Genomic DNA, 13,354 nt, shown 5'->3' on the forward strand with positions numbered 1-13,354 from the left:
AGCCCAGCAGCCTTCTGTGTGTCAAAGATTTGATTAATTGCTTCAGCGGGTGGACAAGGGGGGGGCAGTATGAGGGGAGAAGGGGCGGGGAGACTTCTATCAACTCGAAGTCAGTCTATGAAGGAGGGCACAGCCCCGCGAGGAGTGCTGAACTGCCAAACACTTACTGCGCACTTCAAGGCGCGGCTCCGAGCGCGGCTGAGCAGACGGGACGGATGCCCATGACCGAGCACTGACAAGGACCGGGGCGAGGCAAACTTAGACTTATTAGACAAGGAAAGGAGAAAATAAAGAGAAGAAAAAAGAAACGAAGGACCATACAGAGAAAAGAAGTGAGAATAGCTACACACAGAAGGAAGGGAACGAAATAAAGGAGAAGGAAAGAAATACATATAAAGAGAAAAGGACTAAAGGAAGAAAGGGGCCCAATATTTACACGAAAAGGAATAAATCAACGAAGAAACGTAAATGAAGAAAAAGGAGTAAAAAGGAAAACATATATACAGATTTTCTTTTTTTTACAAAAAATGGGACAAAGCTTTATCCATATGAAAATGAAGGGAAGATAAAAGAGAAAGCAAAAAAGAAAACTAAACCTCCAAGCCCAGGATCTGAAAGCGCCGAGGGACATTCGCAGGAGCTCCGGTCCCCACCATCAGAAACGCTCCTCAGAGGACCTCACCGGGCCTTCCGCTGCGCCACCTGCGAGGTAAATCCCAAAGCGCCACCTCACCCAGGGGCCTATTTACAGCCCTTTGCGCCGCCGGTGCGTCTCTTTTTATATGGGAAAAGGTGATGCTCCGGCGGCCAAGGGGCTTGTAAATAAGCGCCCCCGTTTCTTGGGTTTCCCCAGGCACCGCTTCCCTGGTCCCGGGCGGCGCACCCCTCGCCTGCTTGCTTTTTCGTTGGTTTTAGTTTGAAAGAAGGAACGCTGTACAGAAAACATATTGAACGCTGAAAACATATTTAGGTTCTAGAACATGGAGTACGTCATAGCACCAACTGCTTTTTGAGGTAGCAAGGAGCCTGTTTACGGTTGAACTGTTGTTGAGGACGTGAGGGTGTGAATAAGTCTCCCGCACGAGGACTCACTCACTTCAAAGTCATGGATTATGTAAACTTTGTAAAATCATTTATTATCGCTTTTTTAAACTTCAGTTCATCATTTTTTTACGCTGAGGTGGTCTTCACAACTACAGAAATATAAAAAAAATTATATAAAATTAAATTCCTATTTATAAAATAAAATTTTGCGTGAAAGAGATTTATGACTTATTTACAAGCCCCCTACGCCGCCTCTGCGTCATTTTCTCCCATATTAAAAGTGGCGCAGCGGCAGCGCAAGGGGCTTAAAATAAGTCCCTTGGTTCTAAAGTATCCCATTTAGGATTTCTTCTTCGTCATTTGAATCTCATTCTAATTCAAATAAGCCGTATATTTTACAATTGTATCTCAAAATGCATGCGTTTCCGGACTGTTTTCAACCTTAAAAAACTTGACAATAATTTTTGCTAAACTGATAACTTCTCTGCTTCTGAGCTGTGTCATCAGAATAGGGTTTTTTTTTTAATATAAAATATGCCATTTAATTTGTTATATAGAAACTATTGTTGTTGTATATCACTTCTTCTGGATTTTTTTTTAGATCAGCATGTACTGAACTAAAGATTTCTCCACCGACTTAAATTACAAACACTCACATTTCTGGGCAAATTTAGCATTATGTATTGTGATGCCCACCTAGGTGTTAGTGGAGAAGCGCATCTCCCAGCGCATTGGCCTTTCGGCCCTGAAGGTTGTCCAGGGTTTCTCCTATGCCTGTGTCTCCTGTGTTTGTTTCTCTTGTCTCCCCATGGCCGTGTCCCTCTGTGTCCCCTCCCTGTCAGTGTTGTATCTGCCATCAACTGAAAGTGAAGGCGGTGAATACCCTGACCTAAGAGCGTCATAACATGCGGTGAAGCCTCAGTACCACACACAGAAATCCTAAAACCAGGTGCCAGGCCTGGTTCCAAAGTTACCTGCTGGCTATCCCTAGAAAACCATTTTCATGGCATGACCTCTGGGCCACAATATGCAATCAAACTTCTTCTGTGCCCACTGCCTCCTCGCGCTGTTTCCCGCCCCAGCCTGACCCTTCACACGTCCGCAAGTAGCGGTTGGGCTGCTGGCGCTTTGGGCAGTGGGATGGAGTTGACAACTTGAAGCTTTGGTTGCGCCCTCACAGCTAGGGACTGGGCGAGGAAGGGAGGATTGGAGTACTGAAGGTTACTGGTAAGTGATCTTTGGCGATATGTCTTTCAATTTCCAATACATGCATGAAAGATTCATCCATACATTGCATGTCCTGGGTGGTTATAGCACCAGAATATGGAGTTTTAACTATCATGCTACAAAAATATATTTGGCAGATTTTCAATATTTATCTTTATGGTACGTAGATGTGGAGTTAACTACAGTGAATCGCAGGATCAGTGATTCACACTTCAGGCCGTTGAGTAAAGGAGAGGTGATGGCAGGCGAGGTCACAGTGTTTCAACAAAAGACAGCAGTAAGTTGAAAGTGAGTTCACGGGAGTGGGAGCTGATGGAAAGCAGAAAGAGTGGAGTGAAGGGGACACAAAGCAGACTGGGCGAGTCACGAGTCCCTCTGCCCCAGCTTTGCCTGAACCAAACATCCAATCAGGAACGCTGTTTTCATCATTTGTCGAGTCTGTCAAAAGTGAACAAAAGTTTCTAGAGTAGAAAACCAGTCAAAGAAGAACACGGCAGAGAGACCTGGCCAATATCTGGCCTCCTGTCGTTACCTCTCAGCAAATCCAACCCTGGTTGGTGAGGGGTTCGTTACTCAGGGATAAACTTGAACCATGTGGTTACTAGCTGCAGCTTCCAGAAAATCCAACTGACCAACCGTGTTAGTGAGGGGCTTGTTAATCAAGGATAAACCTGAACCATGTGGTTACTACCTGCATGAAGCATCATTCACAAGTTGAATGCTAATTTTGAAAACCTCATGTTAAATGACAATAATTCTGATATGGATAATATGAACAAGGATAATAGACAATAGTGTTTTAGCATACTTTTATATCCCAAGCACCCACCTTTCCATCCATCCAGATTTCCCCAAAAATCCGATCCAATCCGTCCATCCATCCATCAAGTCATCCACTTTAGCGAGTGCCCTTCCATGTTTGTATGCAAGGATCTGAGTCACAATGACCAGGGGAAAAAGTCAGCAATGTTTACCAACACGATTATTCCCATATGTTTAGATGAAATGTTTCAAACAATTCCATTTGTCATCCTGGAAATCCACACAAGTTATAGATTTTTAAAAGTACCCACATGCATATAAATTGCACCTAAAGAATTTCCACCTGGTGGAAATTTGTATATGAGGGAGTGTGATGCATGTGTGTTTTTGCCATTTTTCCTTCTTTAATGTTTTGTTTTTCACAGAGAAAGCTTCCTTTCTACATGATGGAGAAACTGCTTCCCTGTCATAATGATTTAAAGATGGTTTACATTTGCAAGTGTTTTTGAAAACCTACAAGCTTAAAACTTTGTGGATTTTCACGTGCTTTTTCATATAGGACTAGGCATGTGCTATAATAAGGCAATTGTAGGCGGCTGCCTTATTGTGCCACCACAAACCGTCACAAGAGAATGACAAATTGCAGCAAATAGCCTCAAATGGCTTTGTTGCCAGGAGAAAGCCAGTGCCCAAACAGGGCTTGCCAGGGGGTGTGGGACCAAAAACCTTGCACCCCAACTCTAAATCTGCTACTTGTGAAGGTAAAATTCCCACTCCTAGTTGTGAGAATCACAAATGGGAATTTGCCCATGCAAAAAGATTTTGTACCCATCAAAGTGCTGATAGGGCTTAGAGAATTGAGCCCTGGGATTTGATCTCACTGCACAGATCTAACCCCTTCTGTTCAGGTTTTAGCGTGTATAACTAATCAACATCATTTTGCTGGACACATTGAAGTGCAGTGATTTTTTTCTTAAAATTAGGCCTTCCATCCATCCACAACTCCATGTCCACACCCAAACCAAGCATCTTAACTTTGTTTCTTATGTCTGTCCACCCATCCATTCATCTATGTGTTAGCCTACACTTTTATAATACACCATAATAAAAATACATAGTACCCCACCTTAATATCATCTCCCGAATATCAAGCAACCAAAATACTGTGGAAAAATATTGAGAACCAAAATATTGGCAAGGTAAGTATGTATACATACGTATAGATGTACTATTCTTAACTCCGCGTATATATATACCTTGAAGATACATTGATGGCATATATGTTGACAAGGTACATGTATGTGAAATGAAGTAAATCAAACCTACAATTAAATATATATACTTAGCTTCTTGCTAGTTTATTCTACAATTATTCGGCCCAGATATTTTGGTATTATAATGTTTCTGTAGTCGATATTTCGACATACAATCAAAAATAGATCATTCATTAGCATACAATGGGGTTTATTAGAAAAAAGAGGCAGTTCAACGTATTAACAGTACATTGACCAACTCAATTATTTATTTAATGTTGATTTTATTTTAATGTTTGTATAGCATTCAAGCAATTTCTAGGTGCTTTTACAAAAAAACAACAGACATCAGTACACAATATCAATGCATAACAAAAGTAAATGGTCTTTAATATCCAGTCATTAAAACAGAGATCACAAATAGATTTTGTAAGCTTGTTCCTGAGTTTAGCCTCACCTATACTCAGGTTTTTTTTCTCATCTGCTGTGCATTTGTTCATTAACACTGAACCGGGCTACATAGTTCCACAGGCGTTCTTAATATAATTCAGTACTAAACTGGGCAATATATTCCATATCTTAGACAGTGCTCCAAAGCGGATCTTTAGAATGCAACGAGAGAGTGAAATAAGATCTTGGGCTGTCAACTTCACTGTCACTTGCTCTGTGCTCAACAATCAAAAACAGAGAGATTTTGGCTGGTCTTGCAGCCGATGATGGACTGACACAAGTCCCCACCACTAGTTGGCCACACAAGGGAAATGTAATTACCCTGGGGTGAGTTATTTACCAGCTGTGGTAAATACTTCCTATTTTGAGTTTTCAATTTGAAAATAAGGGATAATGTTCAGAAGGTCTGGCCTGCTGGAATCTATCAGCGGAAAACTGCGAGGGTGTGATAATTATCACCAAACTTGTCATCCCCAGCCCTTTGCAGACTCAAGAATGTGACTTGTTCAAACCAAGATAAAGGGGTGACACAGGATCAGGACATTTCAGGCACAGACTTTTCACCAAGCAGGCTGAGCCAGCTGTCCATTTCCAACATTGCGCCCGTGCCACACTCACCACCGCTGACCAGTCACAATTAGACTCCTGATGGAGTTTGAGCAGTCTTTGGCCCACAATCTGCCTGGCCCAGGAATCCCACACACCTGGCAGATTTACTTAGGTCCCCAAAGCTACCAGTCAAGAGTCCCCCAAACTCGGAATGGAGCCTCTATCTGGAAATGGTATTCAGTTGACATGGGGGAATCCCTTATTTTGGATAATTTCTGCGGTGCACCACAGTTTACTGACAGCTGCGGTACCATACACATAATTGGCACATTTCACCAACTGCATTGAGACCGCTGCCATTGTCCTTCTTTCCCTCGTGTTCATACGAACCCCTAAATACACAGAGCCTTAAAATCTGCTGTTCGATTTTAAAGTATCAGCACAAAGAAAATACTCCAATGACATTCCGGAGGAAAAAGTTACCAAACCAGTAAATGCGCACTTTGTCACAATGCAGTTTCATGGCCTCTTATGGGTTGCCTATAGTGGCCGAAGGCATTCTGTAATGATGGTCAAACCTATGACTATGAACCAAAATGTGGAGAGCAGCAGCCAAGGTTGTATCAACAGAAGACAAGGCAGCCCATCCTTTTTCACTTGGGATGTTAAATTCACTGCAGATGGGTCTGACAGTGCCCGCCCTAATAACCCTGAAGCTGGAACCCCCATATCAGGAGGGCTGGGGTGTTAATGCAGCACCAAGCAAAGCTACGCGTAATGCTATTGTATATACATGTTTGTTTATACTTCTCTAAACAAAATGGTAAGGTCTTTCCTACATTTCATAACACTGGTGTGCCTGCTCGTCAAGGCAGGGTGGATTTTACCATACTGTTTTACACAGTATCTGAATCGCTGTCCCTCTACCGCAACTTGAGGTAAGCCTTCTCTGCTTCCTATCGCTACCTTGGTAGAGTCAAGTGTAACAAGCATTGGCATAGCCAATAGGTCTCGCCTTTGGGACCTTATAAGTGTTTACCCATGCAACAGTTGCATAACTAAATACTTATAAGATCCCAAAAGCAAGACCTATTGGCTATGCCAAGCGGCCATGAAAGTGATCGCGATCAAACATCAAAGCGGCCGCGAAAGTGAAAGTAATCGCAGTAAAGCGCGGCGCGCGCGCCCGCGCAAGTGCACTATAGCTCTAGGCTGGCCCGGTAGCACTTTTTGGAGCCCTCTCAATAAGTCTCGCCGGACCAGCGCATGCGCTGGGTCAGGCGAGACCTAAAAAGGAAGCAACTTGATTATTGAAATTAAGTGACATAGAATTGCACAATTTAAAACCAGAAAACCTGGAATCAATCATGGCTTTCCCACTTGTCCAAATTGTGTGATCCTAGGCAATTGTTTTATTTCACTTTGCCTCTCTTTTCTTCATTATCACATATAAGAGCACATTGAAATACTCAAGTTCTGGTTATATGCTCTTCAAATCTTCTCCTGGGTTTGATTTAATGTCCTATAACGTTGTCCATGTATAGTAACAACCCAGGCCACCCAGGGGGGTCCATATGACCCTGGTGATTTACTGATTTGCCTGTTTGTTCACTGTTGTCCTTGTTGTCAGTCTGGGAGGAAGCATGAATGTTTCTACGCTCATTTTTTAAAACTATCACTTAAAAAAAAAATGCCTAATGCACTGATATAATCTGATGTATTAAGGTGAAACGCCTCTCTAAGTTAATAAAATACACTTTTATGAAATTTGAAGAAGCTTTTATCATATTTTGAACACAATCGAATGCTAGATATCTTAAAAGTAAATGTGTTGCTAAAGTCAGTGGTGCAGGACGCCTTATTTGCTTCTTTTCTTTCACTTCCTTTACATGTAAATAAACGCTTAACCGTTTATTTAACATCTTTCTGAATGTTAGTGCACTCTCAAGAAATTACAGCAGGACAGTGCTGCTGTTCAGCAGGCATGTGGAGGTCAGGAGGGCCGCAAGCGACCCTCGGGCCGTACTTTGAGTATCACTGCACTAAACAATAGTTTGTCTACCCGGGCACCAGTTAAATCCATTCATTTTGCTTTTGAGTTTGACGTAAACCACCAGGGCTCAGCTCTCCCTAGAAAAATCTCCAAACCATATGATGTAAAAGTTAAAGTGCCCGTGACTATAAAATCCTTCCAGGGGTTTGTCACTTCAGTTCAGGCCTATGTCAGGAAATACTGCTCTGAGGTCAGTAGCAGAATGTAGATTAAACTCCAGATGTTTGACTTGCACTGGGGACTGCATTATGAGGCCCTGGGCAAGTATTCAGCAGTTTTACATCTCTCGAAATAACATCACACCCTTAATGTCAGCATTAGTGTCAGCCTGTTGCACGTTTCCCTTCGGTAGGCCTTCACCAGCAGCGCACACTTAGTAACCCATCTGGCTATAGGCAGTGATACATGCTTACACCAGGCCACCAGGGGTGAAGCATGGTCAGTAAGATTGGAGGGTGTAAGCTACAGATTTCCCAACAATCACAACAATCACAAGAATCACACTGACATACAGTCGTGGCTCCTCGAGGAAGTGCTGCGGGGCAGTGGGGCGGGGGAGGGGCAGGGTGGGGGGTAGTAAACTCCGGCATACGGCCGAACGGAGTTAAGTACATACATAAATAAATAAAACGCATTACATTGCGCGCGCTGCAAGGCAAATGGCATATAATGTTAAAATACATTACTAGAAGCAGGGCATGAGGGGGGCTTACGAGGCAGTGGAAAAAGAGGCGTGTGGATTATTAAGGGTACTAAACACACAATAGTTTTCAAACTAACCAGGTTTTAATACAGAGACAAGAAAGAGAAGGTGTGTTTTTGTCAGTGGGGACATGTAAAAATCCAGGGTGGAATCCAACAGAAAGAACCTGTACCCAACTATTTACTATAGAATGCATCTTTTAACACCCCAAATACCCCCCTGAAGCTGTGCCTATGTTGGCCCGAGATGAAGGGGTAGTGGCGAGCCAGGGGTATGATTAAACATTAAACCCAAACATGGCTACTCCTCGCAGTACACAGACATGCTTCCGCTCTTTCTTACCTGAAAGCATTAGCTTGGCTGTATCCCAGGTCATACTTGCCAGATGAGAGCTGCAATATTTTATAATCAGTAATTAACCATTGTCGACTTATTGTGGAACAGCAAAAAAGGACAAAGCCGTCAACTGCATAAGAGCACTGACGAAGCCACATGGTCTTGTCTTTTTTGCCAATTCTGTCCAGTACCGGCAAAAAAGAAAAGCAATCATGGGCAAAGCCATAATGTTTCACTTTTGGGAAATACTGGCTTCGCATATGCCATTTGGCAACGTCTGGTGCGTGATGTTGTGAAATACAGTTTTGTGACTTCTGAAGATGTCATAATATTCTAACATGCTCTTTGTTTCATGTTATGTCATGTCATGTTATGTAATGTTATGTTACCCAGGGAGGGTATCCTGGCAGGTGTGGGTCAGACCCTGCCTAGGATGGGAGGGGCAAATCAAAGAGCTAGGTCTTCAGCTTCTTGCCGAGCTCAAGAAGCGCGGAGGAGGCTCTGATGTGTAGTGGTGGGTCATTCCTTGCTTTAGGAGCAATGTACGAGAAGGCTCATCCCCGGATGTGGATCTGTGTATGCAAGAGATGTGTGCAAGTAGGATGCAAGAAAGATGATTTACATGCCAAATATTTCATGGGCTCGGCTCCTGTGCGGGCTCGGCTCCTGTGCGGGCTCTTAGGACCAAAGCCGACCCTTGGCTCAGCCTTGGCTCTTAGAGCCCTTAGCTCGGCTCACACTGTTAATTTGTTGGCTGGTCCACCTCTAACAGGGAGCGCAGGAAAGCGTGGGAAGCTGAAGATGTTAAGTGGGAGGCAGCACCGAGAGAAGGGAGAGGGCAAGAAGACGTGTGTACGCCCATGTAGTTCTAAAAGTAATGTTTCGTAAATGTAAGCAATGTAAGGATACAAGTCCTCGAATCAAAAGAGAGATAAAGAAGGCATTGAGCAAGAAGAGGAAGGAAAGCCACTGAATAAGAAGCAACCAAACGAGATTGATAAGAAAGCAAACCAATGATAAGCGACTGGCTCACCCAAAGCCTACAGACGCTGCCTTTTGACTTGGTTTCTGCTATAGAAATACCACATTCATACATACTGCGACTATGAGTTTTATCCGCAATGGAATTTTGAGAACACAGTCCTAACAATGCACCTTACCTTTCTTATAAAACTGAATCTGGGGCCAGCAGAGAAGGCCAGTTTTAAAGGCAAAATAGATGTTAGAGAGGGCAAAACAGTGTCTTGTGTGCATCCTTAGTTAGTTTTGATTTTTGTGACTGCCCTGTTCTTATGGGCTCAACCTAACAAGCGTCCATATACACAGATCTGTAAAAGAGCCAACAGGCCGTCATCTATTCCCAGAGAAAGAGGCTTTTGCCACAGCAAGGATTCAAGACTCCATCGAGAGAAGTTCTGAAATACACATAACCTTCCAAAAGAGGTTAAGAATAAAGCACTGCTCTACGGCTTTCATATCGTTTAGAAAAGTGACTTATTCCTGTGGAAGCATGGCGGGTCTGTGCGGAGTCTCACAAGCTGCCCAATAGTATCTGTGTGTTAGTCTATCTACCTCTCTTTCTTTCTCTCCATCTCAATGTATCTCAATGCACCTCTGTCTTTGCCGCTCTTTATTTCTCTGTCCACCCGTCCATCTGCTTTCCTATTTGTCTCTCAGCCTCCCTATCGCTGATATTCTCCGCCTCTGCTATTCATCTTTCTCCTGTTTATCTATCTACACACAGAGATACTGTTTCCACTGAAAATGTTCTGAATTCTACACTCGCCTGCCTCCACACTTGTGCGTAAAGTTACGTTGTATTTGAATCGAAGGATTACATTCCATGTTTTGACTCGAATTCTTTAAATGTCGGGCTAATGGTCATCAAAACTGATTAGGGTCCTGGAATCCACATGGTCTTACAAATGTGGAGTTTGGTAGAAATAGATTTTAGGTCAGCTTTGGCCAGTTTTTATCATGGGCTTCCCATTGGGTTCTCTAAAGAACACCCTTCAGGGCATATTTTTATTTACATTGTCTGCATTAAATTCACCAAATTTGACACAAACCTGCACACTTGAAATGGTGACATTTGATGCAGCTAATTAGAGAAACAAACCTTCAATAGTGTCCTCCTGGACACCTATAATGTGGCTGGCACAGAAGACAGACATATTTTGACAGTTTACAGGAAACACGACATGCCCCGCACGTGGCCCCTGCGGATAGGTGCTCGGTGAGTATCTGGCCATCATGGCGCAGCCTTAGTCCACGAAGCCTGTGGAAGTTCCACTTTATTTACTTCATTCCATTTTGTACATTCTCAACATGCATGGCAAAGCCAACCCTACGACTGGCGATTGTCAGCAGAGAGCACGTATTTTATTAATAGGACATTAAATAAAATACCAGCATTTGTCACAGCTACCTCCGGAGAGGTGTCCGGCGCTGGGGACGTCGGGAAGATTAAGCGAGCTATTGCCCAGAGTCAAATGGTGCTGGGCACCTGCCGCCGGCACCGGGGATCGAACCGTGAACCTCATAGCCTGAGACAGGCACCTTGGCCGCTGCGCCACACCTCTTACACTTGGTTTTGTGTGTATTTCCCACTCATGCGTTACATATGACTAAAACACCCCACGCTTCCACGGTCGACCGTCTATCTCTGTCTACCTAGAAAGTACATTTACACTTTCATTACATGTTTCATCTGTTTGTGGCGTTTCAACACCTTCAGCCTTCCACAGAGTTAGCAGTTGAGACAACGCGCAACAATTACGTATTTACTCACCAAATTAAATATATATATTCATAACTATGTCATGCCTTAATTATAAGTATTTTTTATGCATAGCCACAAGCCCTTCTTTTATCAGCCAGCACTTTTTCTAACGAAAAAATGCAGAACATAATTACGAATAAATCATTAAATCCGGGACACAAGCTAGAATGGACAGGCTGGTCGCTAAACCCCGTTCTGCGGGCTGTGTCGGCACGAGGCGGCTCCTGCTGCGTCTCGGCTCCTCTCGCCGCGCTGTGCAGAGGTTGAGCTGCTGCACTTCCTGCCGGCACGTGCCAGCTTAAATCGACTTTACTGAAAGAAGGGTACCTGCTTCTTCTGTTCCGCTTGTGTTCTCACCCATATTATTCTTTTTTTTTTTTTTTTTTTTTTTTTTTTTTAACTTGGACATACTTATTTGAAATAAACGACTCCCTAATTCCACATTACCGTTACTTCTTGGATTTTTTTTATACTTCGGATGTTTGGCATAATACTTACGTTTGGGATGTATGTAACACTTAACTGTCAATATGGTTAATAATGAATAAGTAGTGTTAAAACGAATTATTTTCCCAGTTTTTCAGAGTTTACAACTGCGCGAGCTTGCTCCAGTAAGGCAACACGCTGTGAGGGGTTTTAAGTGTGAGAAGCAGTTCAGCTCGCAGATTGGCGGCTTTGAAATTCCGCAAACACCCTAATATCTGCGAGTTATGCGGTGGCACACAGAGAAAGAAAGATTAACTTTCGGTCTACCTGCGGGTGGACTGGTTCTAAGGGAGAGAAAGGGTACAAACCTTAAGGGAAATAGTGGGGGGCTAATTACCATATGCCATTCACAAGAAGTAATGTCATGCACTTATAATCATCCTCCCTTAAAACGTAAAATCCATATTTTACAAAAACAACAAATTAAAATAATCACAAAAAAATGTTGGGGTTTTACTCTTTTTTTTAAAAAATCACAGGTAATTTCCCCACATATTAACGCAGTAACTAACCTAAAAAATGCCTAAAAGTTGCATTATTTTCTAAAGAGACCCGTAACATGGTAATTACATTTCAAAACGGCTTTTAGTAAGTAAGCACAGTGCGCTGGAAGTATTTTTTTTAAAAGATTAAACTTGCTCATAATTGTTAATTTGGGGGATATGTTTGGTCTTCTGCTTGTGTTCTTTAGCCAGCTTCAAAGCAGAAATGAGTCTCACATTTGCAGTCCATTAAGCAACATACGGGCTAGTGTCAAGATATCTATTCCTCAGATACGGGAGTAAAACATTAACCCCTCTTGGACCGTTCTGGGGCTGAGGTGTAAACACCCCGAGGGCAGGTAACACGCGGATACGGAACACACACAGCTGCATGCTGGTGACACTTCTCGGGCTGGGGGGGAGGGGGGGGGGGTGCGGAGTCCCCTTCCTGGACATTGTGGGGGCTCCGTGCACACGCCCACCCCTGAATGACGCTATGATGGCGCTGCCAGAAGGGCGTGCGGAGGTCAGGCAGAGTAGTCTGTGGGCTTGTACTCGCCTGTCAACACGGACCACCTCGTCCGTATATGGGGACTGTTACCAGAAGTCTCTGCTTCTATAACTGACTGTTTATATCATTGCACCAGGGACGTCTTAAGGGTACTGGGGGCCCGGGGCCAAACGGATTTTGGGTGCCCTTGTTCAGAACAGCTTTGAATTTGTGATCCAGTTTCAGCTGGTTCATGCCCTCTTTGGCAAGGTCACTGACAGTGCACAGGCACCCTGAAACAAACTCTAAATGTGTTTACATTTAATATTCAGGGACAGTGACGTGTGTTTTCAGTGTTGTAACACAGCTGCAGCAGCTCACTGATATTACTGCAAATAATCTCTGTGAAACCCCACCCAGATCTGATATGTGAGGTCCTATTTTTATTTAAAAGAAACTTTCTTAATGGGAGTTGCATGAAACATAAACACAATATTTGACAGAAAAATGTCTGTAATAGACTCACACACTATCCACGTTAAAAATAAATTAAAGGAAAACGCTATTTACAACAATCAGTTGAATTATTCAAGGTCATCAGGGCAAGACTCTCTCAGGGGATCCCCTGACAGGCTGTGGCCCGGGCCAGAGCCCACTTTGCCCATGCCTTAAAACGTCTCTGCATTACACACATGTAAATGTCACGTTGTTAAAATATGAACTGCCACTAATAGGTG

At 43.3% G+C, this 13,354-nt stretch overlaps 1 protein-coding gene across 1 annotated transcript in view; it reads left to right on the forward strand.

Moving 5' to 3' along the window:
- The first annotated feature begins 200 nt into the window (after positions 1-200).
- The window catches only part of TCF24 (transcription factor 24), a 65,739-nt gene continuing 52,585 nt past the window's right edge, over positions 201-13,354 (forward strand). The window contains exon 1 of the mRNA XM_085604112.1: positions 201-709. The gene's annotated coding sequence lies outside the window, so the exon portion shown is untranslated. The remainder of the gene's footprint in view (positions 710-13,354) is intronic.

The sequence above is a fragment of the Triturus cristatus genome, chromosome 5_1, assembly GCF_964204655.1.
Source record: "Triturus cristatus chromosome 5_1, aTriCri1.1, whole genome shotgun sequence".
Lineage (NCBI taxonomy): Eukaryota > Metazoa > Chordata > Amphibia > Caudata > Salamandridae > Triturus > Triturus cristatus.